We start from the raw sequence: 23,436 nt of genomic DNA, 5'->3' as shown, positions 1-23,436 counted from the left end.
ACTGATGATCCCTTAAGGGGCTGCTTTATCAAAGGACAAATATCTCTACTGGTGTAGACATTTTACTACTTTCCCTGAATATGCAAGTATACCTCCCAACCGTCCTAGCAGAGCTGCAGGTGAGTAGATGCATGTACACGTAAGCGAAACAATGAAGGGAGAGGTGAATGGTGTCCAGAAGCTTTGGCAATGACACTTTCTCAGGCTGGCATGCAGAGAGTCCGTATTCCCACCTCCCATATGTTAATAAGTAGGTTAAAGGGTTAATTCTCATGATCAGGACCGTTAAACCATATGGCAGGTTCCCTTGCTAGAGATGGGGAATGGCCTAGCGTGGAGGTATGGCTGCTAGGAAAATGATCAGTTAATTGGTAAGCGCTGATTAGAAAAGTGTTACATGTGTTGAGAAAATGAATAAATAAACAAAAGGCCAAATACATTAAATACAATGCAATATGTTTACAGCTCCTTTAGGAGACTTTTGTAGGGAATGCCTGGAATGCGTTGGTGGCACAGTGTGAGCTGTGCCTTACGCTGTCCCTGAGCTTACGGTATATGCTAAATACTAGTGGGCTAAGGGACCTGTGACGTCAGGGGGCGGAGTAAGGACGGCAGGATACTACTTTCAGTATCCACGCCACCAACTAATACCTTTAGTAATCAGGTGGCGAGCAAAGTGAGCCACCGTGCCCGAAGCGTGGCAAGCAAAGCGAGCCCACGAGGGTCCATTTCTGGACCCTTTGCCGAACTTGCTCTTCCCCTTCTTTTGCATGTCACGTGGGTCAAATGTCCCTTAGCCCACTAGGAAATAGACACAACCCTGAACTTACCCTAGCCAACGGTGTATTTCTTCTTCAGCCGGGCGCTGTGGGAGGCAGCGTGCAGCGGGCGCGGCACTCAGCGATGACGTCACCGCCTTTACAGAGCATGGCGGAGAATGTCAGAATGCCAAAGTCACAGTCTCTCCCAGTAGCCTTCTCTCGGCCTACGCGTTTCGCGCCACTGTGGGCGCTTTGTCATTGCTAGGAAAATGAGTCATTATCAAGATTGAGGGGCAGATTTATTAAGCTTGGTGAAGTGATAAAGTGGAAGGTGATAAAGGATCAGCCAGTCAGCTCCTAACTGTCATTTTTTCAAACCCAGCCTGTAACATGGAAGTTAGGAGCTGACTGGCTGGTGCGTTATCACCTTCCACTTTATCACTTCACCGAGCTTAATAAATCTGCCCCTGAGTTTGTTGCTGTGAGGAGCCAGCAAATGCTACGTGGAAGGGGAGGGGTGGTTGCTCCGCCTCCATGGCTGGAGAGGGTATTGATTACCCAGGTATCCAGAGAAGCCTGGGTCCTGGTAATATGTGCCACGCCCATCTCCCACTCAGCACCCACCTTTGTTTGGGGAAACCTATTATACTAGTACCCGTACTGGTCCTATACATGTTCTGCAACTGACAAATCTATCTGGATGGCATTAACAGATTGTGCTATTCTTGAATACTACATTTTTTAATTGATAACTTTTGAAAATTATATATATATATATATATATATATATATATATATATATTATTATTTTTTTAAATATTTTTTTTTTGGGGGGGGGGGTGCAACTTAGTGGGAACAGATACCAAAACTAGATAATTCTTGCAGTCATCTGTAGTGCAGGCCAATGCAGCATTAAGTTCGCCCTTACATCTCCAAGCAGGACAATCATGATGCCGCTGGGCATTGCTCAGTTGCCCCGTTGGCCAGCGGCACTACAAAAACGATCTTATCACACAAGTAGGGATTGTTCTTATTTTTTACAGTGGCAGTAGATTATTTTCCCTTAACACAGTGTTTCTCTACATGGGGTACTTACCATGACATTCAGGGGCACGTTAATAAAAAAATTGTAATGGTTGGGTGGGCCTGGACATCCAGATGATAGACACATAGGAAAAGCAGTGTCGCAGGGATCTCTAGCCCCATACATAATGCATTATACTGTAGTAGAACCCTGAGAACAAAATGAAAAATGATATCTATATATATAAATGCGAAAGCCCTCACTCACTCACTCGCTCACTCACTTCCTCACTCATCACTAATTCTCTGACTTCCGGATATGTTAGGAAGATGAAATGTAACATAGGTATTCTGCAGGTGGAAAATAGGAAAACTACATAATTAGAATTCTAATAAACCTCCCCTAAGAGGATGAAAAGGGGGATGACATAATGACATCATTACCGATGTGTGGCTTGTGTTGCATGAACGGTAACACCCAAACATAACAATCTCATAAAAAAATGTATGGCACCTCCAGAGTGTAGAATTTCATAAACTACAAAAATGTTCCTGTCACTTTTACCGTATCTGCTACAGGTGCTCCTCAGGTAACGCCAAGAATCATGGATTAATATTTACTTACATTAACACGTCTCAAATTTACAGCTCTACAGATTTACCAAATTTTTGACACTCATTTATATTTACAACCATGAAAATCAGAATCTCCCGTGTGAAGAATGGGTAGAACAGCTAGTATTATATACATATGTATATATAAATATATATATATATATATATATATATATATATAAACGCATAGTAAAAATCAGCGGCACTCAGAGACAGTCTCTGAGTGCCGCTGATTTTTACTATGCGTTTGTAATTGGATTTCCTTCAGAGGGCACCAGGGCAGCTGCACCAATTGTGGGAGTGCCGGTCCAATTTTTGTCTTTATATATATATATATATATATATATATATATATAAATAAATGTGAAAGCCCTCACTCACTCACTGACTCCTCACTGACTTACTCATCACTAATTCTCTTACTTCTCAATATGTTAGGAAGATGAAATGTAAAAATAAGATTTTAAACCTACCGGTAAATCTTTTTCTCGTAGTCCGTAGAGGATGCTGGAGACTCCGTAAGGACCATGGGGATAGACGGGCTCCGCAGGAGACATGGGCACTTTAAGAAAGACTTTAGATCTGGTGTGCACTGGCTCCTCCCTCTATGCCCCTCCTCCAGACCTCAGTTAGAGAAACTGTGCCCAGAGGAGACGGACAGTACGAGGAAAGGATTTTTGTTAATCCAAGGGCAAGATTCATACCAGCCACACCAATCACACCGTATAACTTGTGATATACTATCCAGTTAACAGTATGAAAACAACATAGCATCAGTCCAAGACCGATGAGACTATAACATTACCCTTATTTAAGCAATAACTATATACAAGTCTTGCAGAAGTAGTCCGCACTTGGGACGGGCGCCCAGCATCCTCTACGGACTACGAGAAAAAGATTTACCGGTAGGTTTAAAATCTTATTTTCTCTTACGTCCTAGAGGATGCTGGGGATTCCGTAAGGACCATGGGGATTATACCAAAGCTCCCAAACGGGCGGGAGAGTGCGGATGACTCTGCAGCACCGATTGAGCAAACAGGAGGTCCTCATTAGCCAGGGTATCAAACTTATAGAACTTTGCAAAGGAGTTTGAACCCGACCAAGTAGTAGCTCGGCACAGCTGTAGCGCCGGGACCCCTCTGGCAGCCGCCCAAGAAGAGCCCACCTTCCTAGTGGAATGGGCCTTGACCGATTTAGTTAACGGCAATCCCGCTGTAGAATGCGCCTGCTGAATCGTGTTACAGATCCAGCGAGCAATAGTCTACTTTGAAGCAGGGGCACCAATCTTGTTGGTTGCATACATGACAAACAGTGCTTCTGTTTTTCTGACTGTAGCCGATCTGGCCACGTAAATTTTCAAAGCCCTGACCACATCAAGGGACTCGGGACCCTCCAAGTCACGCGTAGCCACAGGCACCACAATAGTTCATATGAAAGGATGAAACCACTTTTGGCAGGAATTGAGGATGGGTCCGCAATTCCGCTCTATCCATATGGAGAACCAGATAGGGGCTTTTATGTGATAAAGCCGCTAATTCCGACACTCGCCTAGCCGAAGCCAAGGCTAATAACATGACCACCTTCCAAGTGAGATTTTTCAACTCCACCGTTTTAAGTGGTTCAAACCAGTGTGACTTAATGAAACTTAACACCACGTTAAGGTCCCAAGGCGCCACCGGAGGTACAAAAGGAGGCTGAATATGCAGCACTCCCTTCACAAAAGTTTGTACTTCAGGGAGAGAGGCCAATTCCTTTTGAAAGAAAATGGATAGGGCCGAAATCTGAACCTTAATGGAGCCTAAGTTTTAGGCCCAAATTCACTCCAGTTTGCAGGAAGTGAAGGAAACGGCCCAGATGGAATTCTTCCATAGGAGCATTCCTGGCCTCACACCAAGAAACATATTTTTGCCATATACGGTGATAATGTTTAGATGTCATGTCCTTCCTAGCCTTTATTAGCGTAGGAATGACCTCATCCGGAATACCCTTATCCGCTAGGATCCGGCGTTTAACCGCCATGCCGTCCAACGCAGCCGCGGTAGGTGTTGGAATAGACATGGCCCCTGTTGCAACCGGTCCTGTCTTAGAGGAAGAGGCCACGGATCTTCTGTGAGCATTTCCTGCAGATCCGGATACCAGGTCCTTCGTGGCCAATCTGGAACAATGAGGATTGTTCTCATTCCTCTCAATCCTACCATTCTCAATACCTTGGGTATGAGAGGTAGAGGGGAAAATACATAGACCGACTGGAACACCCACGGTGTCACTAGGGCATCTACAGCTACTGCCTGAGGGTCTCTTGACCTGGTGCAATACCTCTGTAGCTTCTTGTTGAGGCGGGACGCCATCATGTCTATCTGTGGCAGTTCCCACTGACTTGCAATCTGTGCGAAGGCTTCCTAAAGAAGTCCTCTCTTGGATGCAGGTCGTGTTTGCTGAGGAAGTCTGCTTCTCAGTTGTCCACTCCCAGAATGAACTGCTGAAAATGCGCTTACATGATTTTCCGCCCAGTGGAGAATCCTGGTGGCTTCTGCCATTTCCACTCTGCTCTTTGTGCCGCCTTGGCGGTTTACATGAGCCACTGCGGTGATGTTGTCTGACTGGATCAGAACCGTTAGGATGTTGATTTGATACAAGTTTTTTGACTTGACCCAAAGACCTTGGAAGTTTCTTCCATGTGTGACTGCTCCCCCACCTCGGAGGCTCGCGTCCGGGGCTACCAGAATCCAGTCCTGGATGGCGAACCTGCGACCCTGCAGAAGGGGAGCACTCTGCAGCCACCATAGGAGAGACAGGGTGTCCCTAGGGGACAGGGTGATTAACTGATGCATCTGTAGATGTGATCCGGACCACTTGTTCCGTAGATCCCATTGGAAAGTCCTCGCATGGAACCTGCCGAAGGGAATGGCCCCGTAAGATGCCACCATCTTTCCCAGGACCCGAGTGCAGTGATGCACTGACACCTGTTTTGGCTTTAATAGGTTTTTTTACCAGAGTCATTAGTTCCTGGGCCTTCTCTATCGGAAGATAAACCCATTTCTGGTCCGTATTCAGAATCATACCCAAGAAGGGCAGACGAGTCATAGGAACCAACTGTGACTTCGGGATATTGAGAATCCAGCCGAGTTGCTGTGACACCTTCAGCGAAAGTGACACGCTGTTCAACAACTGCTCTTTTGATCTTGCCCTTATTAGGAGATCGTCCAAGTATGGGATAATTGTGACTCCTTGCTTGCGTAGGAGCACCATCATTTCCGCCAATTACCCTGAAATTGGTAATGACAATACTGTACCGTAATTCTCAGGTACGCCTGATGGGGTGGATAAATGGGAACATGAAGGTATGCAGCCTTTATGTCTAGATACACCATAAAATCCCCCCCTTCCAGGCTGGCGATGATCGCTCTGAGCGATTCCACCTTGAATTTGAACCTTTTCAAGTATAGGTTCAAAGATTTTAATTTTAAAATAGGTCTGACCGAACCGTCCGGTTTCGGGACTACAGCCAAGGTTGAGTAATATCCCCTTCCTTGTTGAAGGAGGGGAACCTTGAGCTCCACCTGTTGGAGATACAATGTGTGAATTGTATTTAATATTTTCTCCCTTTCTGGAGGAGAAGCCGGTAGGGCCGATAAGGAAAACCGGCGAGGAGGCACCTCTTCGAATTCCAGCTTGTAACCCTGAGAAACAATTTCTATTGCCCAGGGATCCACCTGTGAGTGAACTCAGATGTGGCTGAAGAGTCGAAGACGTGCTCCCACTGGGGCGGACTCCCTTAGCGGAGCCCCAGCGTCATGCGGTGGATTTAGTAGAGGCCAGGGAGGACTTCTGTTCCTGGGAACTAGCTGTGCCCTGCGCCCTTACCTCTGGTAAGAAAGGACTCTCCTCGTACTTTCTTGTTTTTCTGCGACCGAAAGGACTGCATTTGATAATGCCATGCTTTCTTAGGCTGTGAGGGAATATAAGGCAAAAGATCAGATTTACCAGCTATAGCTGTGGAGACCAGGTCCGAGAGCCCTTCTCCACACAATTCCTCACCCTTGTAAGGTAAAACCTCCAAATGCCTCTTTTAGTCGGCATCACCTGTCCATTGCATGTTCCACAGGACACGTCTAGCAGAAATCGACATAGCATTGACTCTAGAACCCAGTAGACCAATGTCTCTTTGAGCATGTCTTATATATAAGACAGCATCTTTTATATATCCTAGGGTCAATAACATGGTATCCTTATCTAGGGTTTCAATCTCCGCTGATAAGGTATCTGTCCACGCTGCTACAGCGCTATAAACCCCTGCCGACACAATCGCCGGTCTGAGTAGTGTACCAGACTGTGTGTAAATGGACTTCAAAGCACTTTTCTGCATGCTATCTGCAGGATCCCTGAGGGTAGCTGTATCTTGGTATGTCAGCGCTACCTTTTGGGTAAACGTGTCAACGCCTTGTCCACCCTAGGGGAGGATTCCCATCGTATCCTGGCCCTAGCAGGGAAAGGATACGCCATGAGAATTCTTTTGGGAAACTGCAGTTTCTTGTCTGGAGATTCCCGCTCTTTTTCACACAATTTATTTGGTTCATGAGAGGGGGGAAATGTTATCTCAGCTTTCTTCCCCTTGAACATGTGTACCCTCGTGTCAGGGACAGATGGGTCATCAGTGATATGCAAAACATCTTTTATTACAATAATCATATATTGAATACTTTTCTGCCAGTTTTGGCTGTAACTTTGCATCATCGTAGTCGACACTGGAGTCAGACTCCGTGTCGGTATCAGTGTCTATTATTTTGGATAGTGGGCGTTTTGAGACTCTGAAGGTCCCTGCAACATAGGGACAGACATGGGTAGATTCCCTGTCTGTTCTCTAATCTTTTGTGCAATAAATTTACCTCAGCACTTAATTCCACATATCCAGTCAGGTGTCGGCGTTGTCGACGGAGACACCACACATACACATTTGCTCCATCTCCTCCTTAGAAGAGCCTTTTACCTCAGACATGTCGACACACACGTACCGACACACCACACACTCAGGGAATCCTCTTATCTGAAGACGGTTCCCCCACAAGGCCCTTTGGAGAGACAGAGAGAGAGTATGCCAACACACACCCAGCGCTAATACCCCAGGAAAAACACACAATGTGTTTACCCAGTAGCGCTGTAATACTATTATTTGCTGCCAATTATGTGCCCCCCCCCCCTCTTCTCTGAAACCTCCTTTCACCGTGGATAAGCAGGGGAGAGTCCGGGGAGCTTCCTCTCAGCTGTGCTGTGGAGAAAATGGCGCTGGTGAGTGCTGAGGGAGAAACCCCGCCCCCTCGGCTGCGGGCTTCTGTCCCGCTTAAATATAATAAAAACTGGCGGGGGCTCTTTATATATACAGTGCCTAGCTGTATATATATCTCTTTTGCCAGAAATGAGGTTTATATTGCTGCCCAGGGCGCCCCCCCTGCGCCTTGCACCCTTACAGTGACTGCCGTGTGTGATGTGTGTGGGAGCAATGGCGCACAGCTGCCCTGCTGTGCGTTACCTCAGTGAAGATCATGAAGTCTTCTGCCGCCTCTGAAGTCTTCTTTTCTTCTCATACTCACCCGGCTTCTATCTTCCGGCTCTGTGAGGAGGACGGCGGCAAGGCGGCTCCGGAACGAACTCCAGGGTGAGACCTGTGTTCTGACTCCCTCTGGAGCTAATGGTGTCCAGTAGCCTAAGAAGCAGAGCCTTGAAACTCACAGAAGTAGGTCTGCTCCTCTCCCCTCAGTCCCTCGATGCAGGGAGTCTGTTGCCAGCAGGCTCCCTGAAAATAAAAACCTAACAAATATACTTTCTGTCAGAAAGCTCAGGAGAGATCTCTGAAAAGCACCCAGTCTCCACTGGGCACAGTATCAAACTGAGGTCTGGAGGAGGGGCATAGAGGGAGGAGCCAGTACACACCAGATCTAAAGTCTTTCTTAAAGTGCCCATGTCTCCTGCGGACCCCGTCTATCCCCATGGTCCTTACGGAGTCCCCAGCATCCTCTAGGACGTAAGAGAAATAGGTATTCTGCAGGTGGGAAATAGGAAAACTACGTAATTAGAATTTTAATAAACCTCCCGTAAGGGGATGAACAGCGGGTTGACATAATGATGTCATTATCGATGCGTGGCTTGCGTTGCATGAACGATAACACCCAAACGGACAATCGGATCACAATTTGGATTGCACCTCCAGTGGGTAGAATTGAATAAACTACAAAAATGGTCCTGTCACTTTTTACAGTATCTGCTACAGGTGCTCCTCGAGTAACGCCAAGAACCATAGATTAATATTTACTTACATTAAGACATCTCATATTTACATCTCTATAAATTTACCAAATTTATAGCACTCATTTATATTTACAACCATTAAAATCAGAAACTCCTGTGCGAAGAACTTGTGTTATTTTTTTTAAAATTGCGCACATTTATTGCTTTTCTTTATGATGACGTCTAAACATTTAATCTAATTGCAATAAATTAAGTAGAAAAGTTTTGCTTTACAAATGCTGGGGGGTACAAATAATGCAAATAAACTGCCAGGGAGTTCCCAGGTGGAAAATGATTGAGAGCCAATACCTTTATAGATTGATTCATATCTTCAGATTCTCAGTAATGTTTCAGTTGCACAAGATCATGTGTCACTTTGATACAAAAGATATTACACATATCCCTTTCCAAATTCTGCTACTCCAAAAGGTTGTTACTTGAAAAAGCATAACAGATTACATATAGTTCCCCTGTTAAATGTCTTACTATGGCACATGTGGTTTGGAGTTTGAATTCCCTGCATGATGATCTGTGTATAATATATAATAATATAGGTAATATTGAACCTATACTGCAGACAGAGATCCTGGCCTCGTTCCTCCCCCACAACAGCTGCGACATATTTGGAGAAAAGGAGGCCGTCGCAGCCCACTCTCCACCCCAAAACGGCATCAGCCTTTCAATCACTGACAGTCTGATGCCGGACTGCTTCTGTGATCGTAGGACCCGTTCACGCAGGGCCGGCGCCACCACTAGGCAGCTTTAGGCAGCTGCCTATGGGCGGCGTCACTTGAGGGGCGGCAACGCTGAGCAGAATGAAATAGTGAGTGACAGCCAGGATGATGTGTGTTGCGCTGACCGGGAGGAATGTGAGACACCTGCTCCATGCTCACCCTGGGTCGGATCTGCCGGGTGGGGGCTGTAGTGGAGCCGCATGTCTGTGTCCTGTACCGCCTCCCCCTTTAGCCTTGGCGCTCGTCCCACCGCTTCCTTCCCCTGACCCGTCACCCGAAGACTGGGGAAAAGACGCGATCGCGATCGCGAACGCAGCTTCCTCTGCAGGAAACTCTTGGTAGTCAAGCCAGCCAGCAGAGTGGTAGCTGCGGTGTATGCACAGCAACAGCAGCAGCTCTCTTATGTCCTCATAAATCCCAGTTAGCTGGCAGTGTCTCCTCAGGTACAGTGTGCACTATATATATGTGTGTATGTATGTATAGCATATGTGTGTTGTGTAGTGTGACTGTGTGCAGTCTGTGTATTCTCTCCCCCCTCCCTCCATTACACAGTAACTTTCCCAATAGTAGCATACACTGTACATACATACACTGTAACAAGACTTTCTGGTGGTCAGCTTGTAGTCAACGTTTCAATGCACTAATGTTTTGGCATTTTCATCATGTTCTTGAAACATTGACTATAAGCTGATTACCAAAAAGCCTTATTATATGGTTGGAGTGCCGCTACTTTGGAAGGATATACTGTATGTGTATATATCTATATACATCAAGAATGTATATTTGGCCGTCCCAAATAAATTATGTTACCAGGTGCCCTCCACAAAGTTGTATATATATAATCCAAGGAAGGCAGCGGCACTTCGGGATTTGTTGTGATGAAAAAATTGTATTGCTTGTGTAACTTTTAATACAATTTTATTAGCACAACAAATCCGCAGTGTTGCTGCCTTCCTTGGATTATATGTATACATATATATATATATATATATATATACATACATACACATGCACAGAGAGGCGGCACTCACGGCTGGTAGTTTCAAGGACAAAAAACGCCACACAGGGGGCTTGTTTCAACGTTTCAATTCAATAGAATTTTCGTCAGGATACACATACACCATCAAAAAGCTTACCTTATATCCCCTCACCACATGTGCTCAGGTGTGTTCGCCGCCGGGACCCGGCTCCCCGGCCGCGTCACTCACAGATGACGTCATCGCGCCGAACGGCGCACGTCAGCATCACCATCACCATGGACACCCGGGGCGTGTATACAACAAAGGGGAGGGGAATGCAGCAGCTACAAAGATAAAATCATTCAAAGACATATATAATATATATACAATGTATATAAGCACGAGGGTCGTTATTTCAACCCACCGCCATCCTGTTGGATTCCATGTTACAACCCTTAATTCAGAAACAACCGTTAGACACTACGATGTTGTTGAATGATTTATGGGTGTTGCCGGATGATCTGTGGTTGGTTACAATTGATGTGACCAGCCTATATACTGTCATTCCTCATCAAGAGGGTGTGGCTTCTGTTAAAAAATTTCTGTCTACTCAAAGTGATTTTTCCTCTACACATATAGATATGTTATTGATGTTACTAGAATTAATTCTTACGAATAACTTTTTTCTGTATGACAATACATTCTTTCTACAGAACCGTGGGTGTGCGATGGGTTCTGCCGTCGCACCGGCCTATGCAAATATCTATATGTTTGATGTTGAACTTGATTTATTCTTCAAAGATCCATCTATTGCCTTGAATATATTTTTTTACACCAGGTATATAGATGATCTTTTGTTATTTTGGAATGGTCCCATAGAGATGCTGATCGGTGTTTTGGATAGTCATAACGTTACTACAAGTCCCATCAAATTAACTTACACAATGGGGTAAATTTACTAAGCTCCCGATTTTGACCGAGATGCCGTTTTTTCATCAAAGTGTCATCTCGGTAATTTACTAAGCAATAATCACGGCAGTGATGAGGGCATTCGTAATTTTTTGCAAGTCCAAGAAAAAAATTACGAATGAATACACCATCGGTCAAAACGCGGCTGTTTAAGTATGAATCTCGGTAATTTACTAAAAAGTGCAAAGCAAAAAAAAAAACAAACACTGCCGTGAAAAATTACAACTCGTAAAAAAGTGCTAAAAAAAAACAGACCTGCTTTTTTTTCCCGTGATTGGATAGGCATGCAGGGATCCATGAGATCCGTGCATGTATATCAGTGGGAAGGGGTGGGAAAGTTGTTATTTTATTAAAAAAAATTGCGTGGGGTCCCCCCTCCTAAGCATAACCAGCCTCGGGCTCTTTGAGCCGATCCTGGTTGCAGAAATATGGGGAAAAAATTGACAGGGGTTCCCCCATATTTAAGCAACCAGCATCGGGCTCTGCGCCTGGTCCTGGTTCCAAAAATACGGGGGACAAAAAGAGTAGGGGTCCCCCGTATTTTTAAAACCAGCACCGGGCTCCACTAGCTGGACAGATAATGCCACAGCCGGGGGTCACTTTGATATAGTGCCCTGCGGCCGTGGCATCAAAAATCCAACTAGTCACCCCTGGCCGGGGTACCCTGGGGGAGTGGGGACCCCTTCAATCAAGGGGTCCCCCCCCCCCCCAGCCACCCAAGGGCCAGGGGTGAAGCCCGAGGCTGTCCCCCCCCATCCAATGGGCTGCGGATGGGGAGGCTGATAGCCTTTTGTGATAATGAAAAGATATTGTTTTTAGTAGCAGTACTACAAGGCCCAGCAAGCCTCCCCCGCATGCTGGTACTTGGAGAACCACAAGTACCAGCATGCGACGGAAAAACGGGCCCGCTGGTACCTGTAGTACTACTACTAAAAAAATACCCAAAAAAAGACAAGACACACACACCGTGAAAGTAAAGATTTATTACATACATGCACACAAACATACATACATACTTACCTTATGTTCACACGCAGGTCGGTCCTCTTCTCCAGTAGAATCCAAGGGGTACCTGTTGAATAAATTCTACTCACCAGATCGCGGGTCCCAGGCTCCTCGGGGCATCCATTTGTAATCCACGTACTTGCATAAAATAAGAAAACGGAAAGCCGAGCCACGAACTGAAAGGGGCCCCATGTTTTCACATGGGACTCCTTTCCCCGAATGCCAGAAACCCACTCTGACTGATGTCTAAGTGGGTTTCTTCAGCCAATCATGGAGCACCACGTTGTAGCACTCTCCTGATCGGCTGTGTGCACCTGTACTGTATGACAGGCGGCACACGGCAGTGTTACAATGTAGCGCCTATGCGCTCCATTGTAACCAATGGTGGGAACTTTCTGCCCTGCGGTTGACCTAAAGTGACGTCACCGCTGAGCAGAAAGTTCCCATCATTGGTTACAATGGAGCGCATAGGCGCTACATTGTAACACTGCCGCGTGCTGCCTGTCATACAGTACAGGAGCACACAGCCGATCAGGAGAGTGCTACAACGTGGCGCTCCATGATTGGCTGAAGAAACCCACTTAGACATCAGTCAGAGTGGGTTTCTGGCATTCGGGGAAAGGAGTCCCATGTGAAAACATGGGGCCCCTTTCAGTTCGTGGCTCGGCTTTCCGTTTTCTTATTTTATGCAAGTACGTGGATTACAAATGGATGCCCCGAGGAGCCTGGGACCCGCGATCTGGTGAGTAGAATTTATTCAACAGGTACCCCTTGGATTCTACTGGAGAAGAGGACAGACCCTCGTGTGAACATAAGGTAAGTATGTATGTATGTTTGTGTGCATGTATGTAATAAATCTTTACTTTCACGGTGTGTGTGTCTTGTCTTATTTTGGGTATTTTTTTAGTAGTAGTACTACAGGTACCAGCGGGCCCGTTTTTCCGTCGCATGCTGGTACTTGTGGTTCTCCAAGTACCAGCATGCGGGGGAGGCTTGCTGGGCCTTGTAGTACTGCTACTAAAAACAATATCTTTTCATTATCACAAAAGGCTATCAGCCTCCCCATCCGCAGCCCATTGGATGGGGGGGGACAGCCTCTGGCTTCACCCCTGGCCCTTGGGTGGCTGGGGGGGGGGGATCCCTTGATTGAAGGGGTCCCCACTCCCCCAGGGTACCCCGGCCAGGGGTGACTAGTTGGATTTTTGATGCCACGGCCGCAGGGCACTATATCAAAGTGACCCCCGGCTGTGGCATTATCTGTCCAGCTAGTGGAGCCCGGTGCTGGTTTTAAAAATACGGGGGACCCCTACTCTTTTTGTCCCCCGTATTTTTGGAACCAGGACCAGGCGCAGAGCCCGATGCTGGTTGCTTTAATATGGGGGAACCCCTGTCATTTTTTTACCCATATTTCTGCAACCAGGATCGGCTCAAAGAGCCCGAGGCTGGTTATGCTTAGGAGGGGGGACCCCACGCAATTTTTTTTAAGGATTTTACAGTGTTTAATTTAAAAACAAAAAACAAAAATGAACCCCAGCACGGATCACACAGATCCGGCCGAGATTCATTGTAAAAAAGTCGGCAGTGTTTTGCTAATCACTGCCGTAAAAATAAAAATAAAAACACGAATGACATCGACATCGGAACAAAAGAAAAACCCGAATACGGCAGCTTAGTAAATCCGTCGTAACAAATTCAAAAAGTTGCAGTTTTACACTTTCGATGTCATTCGTGATTGAACTTTGACCTGAAACGGGAAAATACGAATGTTAGTAAATTTACCCCAATGAGTCAACATCAGATTGCATTTTTAGATGTGATGATCACTCGAAATCGGCCTAGAAATGATACCAGTGTCTTTTGTCAGAGTACTGACCGGAATACCTTCCTACATAATTCCAGTTGCCATCCTAGGAATTTGAAGGGTGGGTTGCCCTATTCACAAATTATCCGCATTTTGCGGATCAATAGTGATGTTGGACTAGCCGCATCTCAAATTGATGATTTAATCAATAAATTTTTGGATAGAGGCTATAATTATCAGTCTCTACAGGAATGTAAAAGGAAGGTTTTAGCCATGGACAGGAATTCATTATTATCCAAACAACAGAAGGATAATTCCTCGTTGTCATTGCCTTGGGTTAATACATTTAATACAGCCTCTAAGAAGATTAAAAACATTGCAAAGAAACACTGGAACCTTATCCAATCAGATGAGGATCTGGGATTGAGTGACACGAGGTTAATGCCATGTTATAGACGTGCTAGAAACCTTAAAGATATACTAGTGAGGACCGATATTTCGGGCAGGGGGGTACCCCGTACTGTTTTTTTGCAACAGAAAAAGAATGGTTGTTTTAAATGTAGTTGCACTACCTGTAAGTTTTTGCTTACGGGTGAAACATTTTATCATCCGCGCACAGGTAAAAAGTACCAGATGCAGCATCATCTCACCTGTGAATCGTCATACGTAGTTTATCAGATCGTGTGCCCTTGTGGCCTTGCTTATGTGGGCAAAACGACCCGCAAGTTTAAAGAGCGTATGACGGCTCACAGGTCAGCTATACGACTGGCACTTAACAATGGCACCAGTGACCAACCGGTGGCACGCCACTTTTTAGAGGCACGCCACAATTTAGTCAGTCTAAAGTACCGTATGATCGACCACATCCCGCCTCGTTTACGGGGCGGGGATCGTGGATCGGCTCTGTTACGTTGTGAATCTCGTTGGATTCACCGTTTGGATACGGTGTATCCTAGAGGTTTAAATGAAATGAATTTTGTGTTATCTGCTCTAGGTGTTATTAATCTTAATTAGTTTGAGTAACGGGACAATAGGTGTATTACTTGCTTATATACATTGTATATATATAATATATGTCTTTGAATGATTTTATCTTTGTAGCTGCTGCATTCCCCTCCCCTTTGTTGTATACACGCCCCGGGAGTCCATGGTGATGGTGATGCTGACGTGCGCTGTTCGGCGCGATGACGTCATCTTTGAGTGACGCGGCCGGGGAGCCGGGTCCCGGCGGCGAACACACTTGAGCACATGTGGTGAGGGGATATAAGGTAAGCTTTTTGATGGTGTATGTGTATCCTGACGAAAATTCTATCGAATTGAAACGTTGAAACAAGCCCCCTGTGTGGCGTTTTTTGTCCTTGAAACTACCAGCCGTGAGTGCCGCCTCTCTGTGCATGTGTGTTTACTTTATTGTTGTGGAGGGCACCGGGCCTATTGAAATGTTTATACGAGTGCCGGTCCATTTTCTCATTCTATATATATATATATATATATATATATATACAGATATCCAGTATGGTTCTAATAAAGAGGGACATGCATCCATCCACTCTTCATAGGTATAGAACAGGCGGCACTCACTGGTCTTAGTGAAAAAAATGTATTTTCAAAAAAATCAATCAAATAATTGGCACATTTTGCCAACGTTTCAGCGCCACGCAGGGCGCTTTTTTCAAGGCTGTGTGCAAAGCAACAAACAAAAGCTTTGTATATATATATACAGTATATATATATATATATACTCGGAGTCTTGCAAGTCAGTGACAGTAATCAGTGTTTAATTATTAACATTTGCAGTGTATCCTGAAGATGGGAATACAGTCCCCGAATCATAGATAATTAAATGCTGATTTCTTTCACAGATCTGCTAGACTCCGAGTGATGTATATAAAGCGAGCAGAAAAGACAGACACTCCACTTTTGCATGTACCTGGGTGCCCTCCCTGGAATTGTCAATTCTACACATTCTACACATACGCAGAGATAGCTTTTCAACATTTCAGATGCTTTAATATTGCATCTTGGGGGAATAGATGCAATGTTAAAGATACAATATTAAATCATCTGAAAACATTGTAAGCTATTTCTGCGTTTTTTTAAATGCATGGAGTGGCGCCAATTAGTACAGGAGTATACGGTATCTATCAATGTCTCCCTAATCAGAACCCCTAACCCTAGTACCTTAACCTAAACTGATAAACCAACAATAATATCCTATTCCTAATAACCTAAACCCATCCCCCATACTAACCCTAATACCCAAGCTAAAACTGCTAAAATAACCCTAATACCCAAGCTAAAACTGCTAAAATAACACTAATACCCTCACCTTAATATCCTAACCCAATCCAGTAACTAACCCCTAACCTATCCTGAATACTCTAGTCTCTAACCATAGGAGCAGACTGGATAGGCCATAATGCTCTTATATGCCGTCAACTTCTATGTGAAGAAAATATTCTTTTGCGCGGCACAAACTCACATTTATCAGGCAGTTATTTGGAACTTATAAGACGCCGCCTCCGCACATTTCTACCTGAGGGGCTGGCTATTGAAAGGGGGGGGGAGAGGGGGACTGCGCTGAAGATTTGCCTAGGGCGCCGAGAAACCTTGCACCGGCCCTGCGTTCACGCATGCGTAGAATGGGACGTGCACATTCGCAAAGTACCAAACATCGGTACTTTGCAGCATGGAGCACAGACCCTTCGAGATCTGAATGAGGGCTAACGTGACATCATGACATCACGTCGCACATACTGGGGTAGGCTGTGAGCCACTCAAACAGCCAATAGGAGTATGTAAGGAGCCAAGGTGGGTCTGTGTGCTTAAAATGACAGGGATTGTTTTTAGTCCCAATCCGGCCCTGCTTTAGACTATAAACCGGATATAAAAATATTTGATAGAATTGTCCACAAAATGGTTATACAGTCAACAAAATAACTTCTCCTTCAGGGACCAATTAAATATAAAAACTTTGTGTTTTTAGTCATTGTTATCTAAAATAGACAAAGATGACATTTTAAGGTTGTTTCAGAGATTAAGACAAACCACTACCAGTGACACATCTGCTGAGCAAATCTTGCATGATTTATGACTTTAAGGAGAAAAAAACTTCCAATTTGACATATTTATATACACAGAGTGAAATATTACCAAGATTTAGTCTCTATTCCAAGAACATCAATTAAGAAGTGAAACTGGTTTGGTAGGTTTTTAAGATCCTGCATATGACACTATGGAAATCACCAGTACAGACATTTCTATATCAACATCTTACTTAAGTATTAGGAGCATGATATTGTCAAGTGGTAAAACAGAATACTGGGGCAGATGTATTAACCTGGAGAAGGCATAAGGAAGTCATAAACCAGTGATAAGTGCAAGGTGATAAAGGCACCAGCCAATCAGATCCTAACTGTTAATTTACATATTGGAGCTAATTGGCTGGTGCGTTTATCACCTTGTACTTATCACTGCTTTACCACTTCCTTATGCCGTCTCCAGGTTAATACATCTGCCCCAGAGTACTTAAAAATGAATGATAAAATAAGTAACTAATCAGGCAGAGTAAGAAAATAATGGGAATAAGTATAGGGAATGAAGGATAAAAAGATGTCTGTAAGTTTGCGAGCAGGGCCCTCTTACCTCTTTTTCTGTCTGTTATTACCCAGTCCTGTTTTATTACTGTTTTGTTCCCAATTGTAAAGGGATTGGGTATGACCGACTGCAAAATCCCAGCAATGAGGATCCCGACACCAGACAGGGGTAAGTATCTTACTCCTCTACTGCCCCCTACCCTAACCCTTGGGGGGTGGTGGCTAGGGCTAATCCGTGGGGGGTGGCGGCTAGGACTAACCCTCGGGGGTGGACGGCTACGGCTAGCCATCCCCCTAGTGCCTAACCCTAATCCCCCCTAGTGCCTATCGCCCCCCCCCCATTGGCCCTAACTGTAGCCCCGATAACATCGGCATGCCAGCGGTCTGTGTTCCAGCAACGGTGTCCCAAGTGGTATCGGTATTCCGGTGCCGGTCACATGACCACCGGCATACAGACTACCGGGGATGCCAAACGCATCCATTGTAAGCTACAATGGAATATGCTGGCGCTATATCTGTATAAGCAAATGTTACCTGTTAGTAATAAGTAAACAAGAAAGTAGCAATGGAAATGTCAAATATTATTAAAATTAATTGTTATAGGATAAGCAATAAAATGTGAATGTGAAAATAAATTGTGAATAATTTAATAATTATTACGTGCAATAAATTAAAGAGCTTATACATGTAATGGAATTAAAATAATAATGAAATAATAATGTAATGAAGTAATAAAGGTGATACACAGAGGTTACAGTGTTAGTAGTGGGTAACATGTAGGCACAATGAAAGTAAAGCAGCCACTCATACCCTTCCAGACTTAGGGTCTGACTCAGCTTCACTTGCAAAATCGCAAATTGGGCGATTATCGGCAGACCGCGCATGCGCTGCAAACTCATTGTGTGTGAGCGAAGGATAAACTGCGATTGCAATTTAGTGAAATGCGATCGCAATTTGATTGACAGGATGTGACCGTTCATGGGTGTCAATATGGTGTTTGTGGGGAGTGGTTGGAAAAACACCAGCGGATCATGGCCGTCTTTGGGGCGTGTATCTGACGTCAGTTGCAATGGATTGCGACTAAAAACATGGCGCCATTGCGACTATATTTTGCAATTATGCAAATGCAAATGTGAACTCAATTTTGTGATTACATCGGTGGGCGTCTTTTACCTTTCTGGGCGACTCTTCACATGTGATTTTTAGCAGAAGCAGGATTGTGAAAATCACAATTTCTGTCTCAATAGCGATTCAAGCTGAATTAGGCCCTTACTTCAATATCCCCAGTTGTTAATTGTTAGTGCAGTGGTTTCCAAACTTTTTTGAATCACGGGACCCTAGAGTATCAGAATTTTTTGCACGACACCCGGTCAAAGTCGAAAAATATCATGATACATATCCCTTGTACTAACCCCTCATGCACGTGCACGCTGCTCGTGCACCTGGTCCCCCGTGCGTACACATACCTGCAAGTTGCGTAAGAGACGCTCCAGCGACTCTTGCGCATGAGATGTGTATTTACGGCGGAGTTTGTGAGCGTGTAGCATGTGACTCGAACGTAGCATATTTAACCCAAATAGTGCATTTTGTAGATATTATTCCCCTAGACCATGTCAGCGAGTATGATTAGTTTATACAGTTCCTGGACAGAGAGATTCCTCTTTGCATGATAGGAAGGGTCAGATAAAGGTTGAAAGGTGGTGTCTAGTATCCAGCTGTAGGGTATTTTAAGGGTAACATTCCGGTGTTAGTTAGGAAAGGATCGCTCGCTCCTGCATATAGTTATGTACAGAAGTAGATTATGAACATTAACTGAATTTGCTGTAAATTACACATGCGGCGGGAATCCAGAGGATACCACCCACAAGAGCAGTTGGGGAAAGACACAGCCCACCTGTTCAAATCCACCTATGACCTTTGCTGTAATGTAGAGACACATCCCTGAAATCGGGACAGTTGGGAGGTATGCAAAATGATCAGGGCCCCTGACAGCCTCAGCGGGCCGCCCCCTCAGGTCCTGGTGCTCATAGGCAGCTGCCTAAAGCTGCCTAATGGAAGCGCCGGCCCTGCCCATACATTACCAGATTTTTGTTCCAACCAGCCACATTGGACAATCAATCTTTAAGTGTAACGGGGGGTACACACAAAGAGATCCGTGCTTAAATTCTAAGCAATCTGACTTGTTTAGAAGTTAAGCACAGATCTCTCTGTGTGTATCCCCCCGCTATCGCCGGTGCTAGATTGGCCTGCAGGCACAATCTAGCAGGTCGCTCATTTCACCGCTGGCTGAAATGAGTGCCTCCCCCCTGTTCCCTTCCTCGCTCAGCACACATTGCGCTCTGTGCTGAGTGGGGAAGAGATGTGTGCTGAGCGGTCTGTGCTAGATCGCTGAGCACACATTTCTCCCTGTGTGTACGGGGCTTAAATGGCCCAATACATCAGCAATCATGAAAAAGAAATTGAGGGCCAAATGTAATAGAGTGAGAGTTTCAGAAAGTGAGAGATTTGGTAAGGTTTTTCAGTTTTTTTTAAAGTGGCAATCATTTACACTGCAAAACCAGGTTGATCTTGCTGTGTAAATTATTGCCGCTTTAAAAAAAAATGCAAAACCTTACCAAATCTCTCACTTTTTGAAACTCTCACTCTATTACATTTGGCCCTATCAGATTTAAAGATTCCCCAATCCACCAATCTGCGCCCATACATTACAGATATTTTTCAGTGATTTGCAGACCATTTTCAGTAAACAGAAATCTGACAATCTTGGACGGCTCATCAGTTTATTAGAAACGGTCTGCAAATCTGCTGATTGTTACCATATACTAGCAATCTACAGCCCCAATTGATCTGTGAATGAAACATGTTGGACAACCTAATTTAACAATCCCAATCAATTTTTGGTCTTAATCCGCGATCTGTGAACCCCATACATTGCAGATTTATTAGCGCAATCATCTGCAAATTAGCAAATTGCTCCAATCGATTGTTGATGTATGGGCCTTGTTATGGCCAGCTTTAACACAATTGATAGAATTATCTCTACCTGTGGATCTTTTAAAATGAGTCAGCCAGTATAACTACACCTGCGCTCCAACTAGGAGATCTGGAAAACATGCGCTGTTAGGGGTCCCTAAGGACTGGAGTTGGGAAACTTTGTTTAAACATTTATTATTGTTTTACCTATTTACAGTTTTCATACAAATTGGCCTAACTCTGTCGCCTAACACTTACATAGTAAATTCTGCTTGGGTAGCATTCATATAATCAGAATCGGACTCGCCCACAGGGGCAACCCCCAAGGGCCCCACTGCCTGAGTGCCCACCCCCTCTTCTAGAGATTATGTTCAATTATACATTATACATGTGTTACAATATACTGCTCATGACTATGGTGTATTTTTTACAGTGCATTGCTGTTAATAATCTGGTACATTATCATGCATTCACTAGCAGTATTTACTACAGGTTGAGTATCCCATATCCAAAGATTCCGAAATACGGAATTTTTTAAGTGAGAGTGAGATAGTGAAACCTTTGTTTTCTGATGGCTCAATGTACACAAACTTCGTTTAATACACAAAGTTATTAAAAATATTGTATTAAATGACCTTCAGGCTGTGTGTATAAGGTGTATATGAAACATAAATGAATTGTGTGAATGTACACACACTTTGTTTACGGCACAAAGTTATTAAAAATATTGGCTAAAATGACCTTCAGGCTGTGTGTATAAGGTGTATATGTAACATAAATGCATTCTGTGCTTAGACTTAGGTCCCATCACCATGATATCTAATTATGGTATGCAATTATTCCAAACTACGGAAAAATCCGATATCCAAAATACTTCTGGTCCCAAGCATTTTGGATAAGGGATATTCAACCTGTATATATATATTTATCAAGGGGCCCAGACCATGCACTCTCTTATTGCTAGCCAAGCCTCTGTTGTATCAGACAGCACACCCCTCTGGAGACTGGCCACACCCCTAAGCATGGGCCCCTATCACGGCATCCCCCTGGTGGGCCCTACATGTCCCAGTCCAACACTGCTTATAATTTATCACGCACAACAGGGGCACTCACCTACAGTCTTCAAGTACCACCAACAGGTCATGTTTTGTGGATTTCTTTAATCATGCACAGGTGAGTTCATTTTTTAGTCAGTAATTATCCCTCTTGCTTCCACGGACAGTAATCCTCAGGACATGTCCTGTTGGGGACACTTGAGGTTTGAGCTTAAAAATCACTGACCTACTGTATAGATACTCTGGAACACTTTACTTACCTCTAATAGGCACACTAGACGGTCCATGGCCACCTGTATTGCATGACTCTATGTATTTCTTTTAATATATTATATAACAGAACATAACGGGAGTCTTTTAAGCGCAGCATGATATATAACTAGAGAGATGAACAAAACCTCAGTCTCAACACATATCGAGTTACTTTGTGTTCAACAATTTGCAGAAGTTAAATTGGTATTCCTAAAAATCGTGTCATTTCCAAATAGTAACCTGACATTTCCCGGAGATAGATTGCACATTAATAACCAAACCATTTTTAGCTGCTTTTTGGGGTAGAATTTATTTGTGTCTAACTCTTACAAAGCTAATTTCATAATGTGTATTTTTCAAGAGAGATAGATAGTTCTTACATTTTCTAGCATATTGGAATAAATAGATTTTTATTTTATGGGTATTAAAATGGAGAAAAAACAGGCCAGTGATAAAAAAAGATATTCTTCCATTAGCCGCCTGTTAGCTACAGTATTGGCTCCAGAAAAATTCTGTAACTTGTTATTATCTGCTACTTCCACGTTTATTATTCTCATGGTTTCAGGCGCTTATAGAGACGGAAACAATTATATTATTTTTTTTCTATTTTATTTTCATTTATCACTTTTTTACTGCCCTATTTTTTCCCCCACATTGTTTGACCAGGGATGTCCTATAGGATTCACCAGAGACCCCAATAGGATTCCTCTGTTCAGTGCTAATATTTCTAATGCACATTACATTGAACAATAACTAATACTGTAATCCCTGGGCCTGATTCCAAACTGGGAGCAAATAAATAAAAAGTACTTTTTTTTTTTTTTTATCTGGAACAAACCATGTTGTAATGCAAGGGGGGAAATATATTTATATTTTTGCATGCAGGTTAAGTATTGTCTGATTTTGCATGCAGCCCACAACAAATTTACAGTAAATCTCTGTTCACATCTTACATCTGCCCCTCCACCCCACAATGCGCCATGGGGGTCATTCCAAGTTGTTCGCTCGTTATATTTTTTCGCTACGGAGCGATTAGTCGCAAACTACGCATGCGCAATGTTCGCAGTGCGCCTGCGCCAAGTAAATTAGCACAAAAGTTTGGTATTTTACTCACGGCCTAACAAGGATTTTTCATCGTTCTGGTGATCGGAGTGTGATTGACAGGAAGTGGGTGTTTCTGGGCGGAAACTGGCCGTTATCTGGGAGTGTGCGTAAAAACGCTGGCGTTTCTGGGAAAAACGCGGGAGTGTCTGAAGAAACGGGGGAGTGTCTGGGCGAACGCTGGGTGTGTTTGTGACGTCAAACCAGGAACGAAACTGACTGAACTGATCGCAGTGTAGGAGTAAGTCTCGAGCTACTCAGAAACTGCTAAGAAGTGTCTATTCGCAATTCTGCTAATCTTTTGTTCGCA

General features: G+C 44.2%; 1 long non-coding RNA gene across 3 annotated transcripts in view; it reads left to right on the top strand.

The window, feature by feature from the left end:
- Window positions 1-23,436, top strand: part of LOC134957103 (uncharacterized) — a 304,559-nt gene that overhangs the window by 30,867 nt on the left and 250,256 nt on the right. For all 3 annotated transcript variants that reach the window (XR_010186462.1, XR_010186460.1, XR_010186461.1), the window contains exon 2: window positions 15,251-15,417. This is a non-coding gene — a long non-coding RNA (uncharacterized LOC134957103). The remainder of the gene's footprint in view (window positions 1-15,250; window positions 15,418-23,436) is intronic.

Source organism: Pseudophryne corroboree, chromosome 9 (genome assembly GCF_028390025.1).
Source record: "Pseudophryne corroboree isolate aPseCor3 chromosome 9, aPseCor3.hap2, whole genome shotgun sequence".
NCBI classification, from domain to species: domain Eukaryota; kingdom Metazoa; phylum Chordata; class Amphibia; order Anura; family Myobatrachidae; genus Pseudophryne; species Pseudophryne corroboree.
Note: the sequence above shows the minus strand (reverse complement) of the source record. Positions and strands in the feature narration are given on the sequence as shown.